Here is a 6,000-nt window from a genome sequence, read left to right as displayed (position 1 = left end):
GAGATCAGCTCGGTGCTTTGTGACCACCTAGAGGGGTGGGAAATGGAGGGTGGGAAGGAGGGAGACGCAAGAGGGTAGAGATATGGGAACATATGTATATGTATAACTGATTCACTTTGTTATAAAGCAGAAACTAACACACCATTATAAAGCAATTATCCTCCAATAAAGATGTTAAAAAAAAAAAAAGAGTTGATTTATGAGGAAACTTAAAATTCATATATTTTTCAGTAGGCAGTGTTTTTATTTGTTAAATAGAAATAAACTAGAGCCTCTAAATGAAAAAAAAAATGTATATATATAGTGGCTCTGTTCATTTTGAAAGGTCATCAATTTTTCTTAACTTTATTTAAAGCGAATTTCTTACTCATGGAAATAAAAAGTAACCTTGGTTTGAATCAAGTAAAGGAAGGAAAAAACTGACTCAGTTCATTTACAAAGTACAACTATCAGTACAATTATAAATGCAAATGCTACACCATCTTTACAGTCTTTAGGGTGTTTCATTTGTTGATATGTGTAATATGGACTCAAGCCTTTGATAATAAAACAATAATGCTATTATTTGAACTTTGATCTCAAGTACACAAATAAAATGATAGCTATTGTTATATAATTTTAAGAAATAGAGCTATAGAGGAGATGGGAAAAAGTATCAAGAAACAATGTTCAAGAAAAGATACTGCCAAATCATTATAAGCAAAATGTGTCTTTTCACAAGTGTAAAAACTTCTTTCTTAGGAGAAAAAACTCTTTGTTTTTAAAATCAATTTTTCTTCCCTAACTTTATTTTCAGTTAAAAAAAAAAAAAAAAGATATATATAAAAGACAGTGTTGTAAAAAAAAAAAAAAAAAAGACAGTGTTATTGTTGAATTGTGTTCCCCCAAAATACATTGTTCAAATCTTAACCCTCAACACCTATGAATATGACTTTATTTGGAAACAGGATCTTAGCAGTTATAATCAAGTTAAGATGAAGTCATGCTGAATCCAACATGACTGTGTCCTTATAATAAGAGGAGAAGAGACACAGACACACAGGGAGAAAACCATGTGATGAGGGAGGCAGAGATTGGAGTGATGAGTCTATAAACCAAAGCATGCCAAGGAACGTCGCCAATACGTTAAGAAGAAGGCATGGAGCAGATTCTCCCCAATGCCTTCAAAATAACATGGCCCTATGGACAATTTGATTTCAGAATTCTAGTCTCAAGAACTGTGAGAGAATAAATTTTTGTTAATTTAAACCATCCAGTTTGTGGTAATGTTACAGAAACCTAGGAAACTTTAACAGAGAACCAAACTGCCTGTTTACTTATATTTTTCTAGTGAAATGTCAAATCAGTTTCTCAGACTAAATAAATATCTGATCAATGTGTACATAAAAGATATTTAATCCAAATAAGAAAATTCTTCAAATCATTCTGCCTTGCACATGGACTATTTCTCCAAATAACAGTGGTTGATATGAAGTTAAATTTTATAATAGGCAGTGAGTCCATGAACACCCAAGTAAAATTTCTTTCAAAATTTGGAATATACATAGTTTTCATGAGACTAAAAGGTTAACAACCATTTTTTAAGAATTATATTTTTTAATGGTTATTTCTGAATAAACTATTTTTACATGTTTAAAAATCAACTGTAAACTGCTGATTGGGAAACTTCAATGTGCATAAAATTTACTAGCAGTACAACAAACATGATAAAAGAAATTGGGCATGAGTATAATGGACAAATTCATTATTGCTTTTGCAAGAGTTCAGCTTGCTACTATGAGGAAACTTGTTTTTATTCATTTTGCAAAAAGTAGAATAATTGCATCACCTATTTATTGAATTATGTACTACACAAGGGCTAGGTAGCTAAGCTTTTTACTTATATTATCCATCCCATTTAATCCTTACAATTATATTATTATTATCAAATTTAAAGATGTACAAACTGGGGGTCAGAGAGAATCAATAATTTGTCCAAGGTCACACAGCTGGTGGGTGTGGCACAGTTGTGGTTAATCAGTCAGTCTTAATCTGTTCTATGAATTTGTGTTCTTGAATAGCAAGCTTGTAAGTCATACCCGCTATGTTCTAATTGCCTTTCTAACTACTGAAATTTTTTTAAATCATAATTTGCAAATAAATGTTAAAATATGGGAAATAAATGAAATAGCACTTTTGATTAGAATTATAAATATCTGTGGCTTATTAATGACATGGTCATAAAAAGAATGCAATTCAAAGAGAACAAAGGGCTGGTTCTTAATATACTGTGGAAGAAATATAAATTACAGCTATCTGACACAAGATACGTTGCTGTGGTTAAAGAATAACTGAAGATCAAAATAAGATATGACATGTGGATGAGTTAAAAAAGGAAATATTAGAGAAAGAAGAAATTTGACTACAGGTTGCTTACAGAGAAGCATTGTTTATAGGAACTAGTTCCATTAATTTAGCAGTGGTCAATTTTAACTATTTTCTTAAATAGGTGAATTATGTATATCAAACTAAGAGAAGATTTAAATCATGATTAAAGTGTAATTCTGAGAAAAGAAGTTTTAGAAACAGTCACAATAAAAGGGTTAAGAAAGATCTCCCTACTCCTGAGAGCTGTTATACTAGATTGGTTTACTGAAGGAAGCAATGAAATCTATTTTTCTGAAGATCCTTAAAAAGAGAAGGCATACATTATCAGCAGTTCAGAAAGGTTCAGGTGTCTCTCTGCCAGAAAGCCGCCAGTGGATAATCACTTATGGTTCTATAAAGCCTAGTGACTGCATAATAATGCTATTCTTATAACTACGAGGAAAGGGCAACACAGCTGCTTTTTCTTTTCTTTTGTGATCAGGATTTGCTGTCCAAAAAGTTGCAGAATAATTTGAATGTAATTAGATGAAATTTTCCCCAACAGAAAAGCAAGAACTAATTTTGACTCTAGTTACTGAAAGAAAACTCAGAAGCTCTACACTGGGTTTTTTAAACATTTATGGTCTCCTTTACCTAGAAAGCATCCCTTTATGTACAGCTTAAAAAGCAGACTCATTTGCTGGATGACCTTAGGCCTATGAGTTGAATTAACACTAAATTAAAAATTCTGAACGTATCTACAGTTTCTTTGTTTGTATAAAATGCTTGGAGAAATTCAACTTTAGTGCATTCTACTCAAATTTTTATGAGTTTACTTTTATTTCATTTTATATTCATCTACTTAAGTCTTTATTTTTCATGAAAGTACAGAGCAGATTCCTTACATTTATTATTGTTTTCTTTATAATCCAGTCAATTTCTTCCCAAGCAAACCCCCTTTAAAGGGTAATGTAATTAATTTCTATTTTGAAGATGGCACTGTGGTCCATAATCCTTGGCCAGCTATTTTTCCAGGAGCAATAAGAGCTGCTGTGAAAGTAACGAAATGCTCAATGGGATCTTGTGGTGTACGATTCTCATAAAATATGAAGCTATTAGGGATGTAAAGGGATGACATCCGAAGATTTTGGAGCACTTCAGAATAGTTGTTTAAAATAAGTGAGGGAAAAAAATGTAGAAATTAAACAAAAAAATTCATACATGGCATGGATAATTTTAAAATAAGTAGAAAATAATTCTAACTTCCCAAACTATTTAGTATTTGTAGTTATATGATACGTGTGTCCAAGATAGATGCAAAGAGCCCTATTTTCAAACATGGGTACATAATTTTTATTATTTAAATCTTTTGTATTTAGGGATATAATGTAGTCCTATACTATACAGTACTCCAGGTAAGGGCAAAAGCAGTTTACTATAATTTTTGACATGCAACAGTGCTCAGGAAAAAGAAAAAAAGAAAAAGAGAAATAGCTATGCTTATATAATAATTGCTATATTAAAGACTACCTTTTATTTTTTCATTAAAACATAAGATAATTCTACTTGTTTCTACATACTTAATAATAGAAAACTCATAGCACAAATATTTCATTGCTTGCCTCCAAAAAATTGTTGACATCCTCTGTGGCCATCTGCCAAGGTGATCATTCCTTTGTGTTTGATGGAATTAGAGGAGTATCACAGTTCTACAGATTGATGAAGAAAAATATTCTGTGCTCTTGGCTTCTGGTATATATTTCCTTGGTCCTGTTAAAAAGGAAATAAGGGTGAATTCTGAACAGACAGACAGTTATTCTATATTTCTTCAGATTCATATTTAAGGACACTTTGAGATTCTTAATGAGGTCTCGTTAAGAATCATAGAATTTTAGTCTTACACACAGGACTTGCTAAATTTATGACTTCAGGTAAGAAAGAGCTATATAAATCAGATGATTCAATCCGCGTATCTTACAGGATAGGAAACAAATCCAGACAGGTTAAACAACTCAACCATTGTTACAGCCAACTGGTAGCAGAGCCAGCATGAGAAACCAGTTCTTATCATTCCAAATCCAGGGCTCTTTCCTCTAGTTATCTCCCAGCAGGTAGAAGAGAAGACTCTGGAAGAGGGAGGGAGACTGGGAATAGCATTATCATGACCAAGCTAGTTTCTCAGCCCTAATGCTTAGAGAGAAATCTAGAAAGAAAGAACAAACATGATAGTTAAGTAATATTTAGATTATTAATTCAAAGCACAGCACTTGCTCAATGAACACCTAAGATACTATTTTATTAAAGTATGATTAAGAGTATTTTATTAAAAATGACCAATCACTGTTAAATTTCTGAATTTCAACCAGTTATGATCATTTATTTTTTCTAATCTTTGGTACTGCAACAATCTATTATCCATATAGCAAAAAAGGGATATTTTTATTATCCACAGAGCAATATTTTTAAAAAGAAAATTGGATTTTAGACACTCTTGATCAAAACACTTTGAAGACATCCCAGAACATCTATGATAAAATCCAAAGGCTTTATCTTGCCTTAGATGATTGGGCCCTGGCTAACTCTGAGAGCCTATCCTATCATTTTTCCCCTTGCTGTGTAATCTACAGCCTAGTGGTCTTCTTGTTCTTCCTTAAATATACTAAGCACACTCTTGGGTAAGGTCTTTGACCTTGGTTCCTCCTCAGACTGGAACATTTCTCCATCTAGGCGCATGTCTGTTCCCAATGACTGAAACATTCTTTTCCCTGAGAGCTCCACTGCATGTTTCAAGAATCTGCTCAAATGTCACCTCCCAGAGAGGTTTTCTCTTACTACTAGCTAAACAACTTTCCCACCCTCCAGCATTCATCCTTCTCCCTACTGACCCTCATTTTCTATACCCATACATACTTCATTTCCGGTCACAGTATTTATAATTTCTAGATATTAACCAACCCAATATAATCCCTAGGGGGCCAGATGTGTTTTGGGATTAAGTATTATTTGAGTTTTTAAAGGTAATATGGTAAATGGACTATAATTATGCAGCCTATCCCCCTAGTCTGAGAGGTCTGGGACAGCACTCTGAAATAAAATATGTTAATATCTCTACAGCAAAACATGTATCCATTCTCAGTGGTATTTGTAAAAAGACAATAAATAGCTCATATCAGTTTTACTACTAAACAAGTTAAGATTAGGTCAGGTTTTACCATTATATGAATTGCAAAAACTTTCAGTTTTAGAGCTTTTGGATTTTGGAATTGCAGATAAAGGACTATGGAATATACTATGTATTAGTTTGTTTATTGCCTGTCTCCTCTATGTAATGTATGCTCACAAGACCAGCTTTTTTTTTCTTTTTCTGCTGTAGGCCCAAGTGCCTAACAGATAAGTACTCAATAAATATTAGTTAAGTAGGTAAGTGAAGGTTTCTGTAAGGATTAGTTTTGTTTTTTTTTTAACATTATAAGTAAACCCTATCCTATAATATTATTCTTCTCAATTGAAGGAACAGTTGAAAAAAATATTTTAAAAGCTTCTTAAAATTATTTCTTCTTATATGGTTTGCTGAAAGAAAAAAATATGATAAACAGCACTTAGAAAATATTACTCAGCCATAAAAAGGAACGAAATTGGGTCATTTGTAGAGAC

The 6,000-nt window shown here is 32.3% G+C and overlaps 1 long non-coding RNA gene across 2 annotated transcripts in view; it reads right to left on the bottom strand.

Moving 5' to 3' along the window:
• Positions 1-3,969: 3,969 nt before the first annotated feature.
• The window catches only part of LOC118897888, a 168,657-nt gene continuing 166,626 nt past the window's right edge, over positions 3,970-6,000 (bottom strand). For both annotated transcript variants that reach the window (XR_005020560.1, XR_005020561.1), the window contains exon 5: positions 3,970-4,116. This is a non-coding gene — a long non-coding RNA (uncharacterized LOC118897888). The remainder of the gene's footprint in view (positions 4,117-6,000) is intronic.

The sequence above is a fragment of the Balaenoptera musculus genome, chromosome 7 (assembly GCF_009873245.2).
Source record: "Balaenoptera musculus isolate JJ_BM4_2016_0621 chromosome 7, mBalMus1.pri.v3, whole genome shotgun sequence".
Classification (NCBI taxonomy): domain Eukaryota; kingdom Metazoa; phylum Chordata; class Mammalia; order Artiodactyla; family Balaenopteridae; genus Balaenoptera; species Balaenoptera musculus.
Note: the sequence above shows the minus strand (reverse complement) of the source record. Positions and strands in the feature narration are given on the sequence as shown.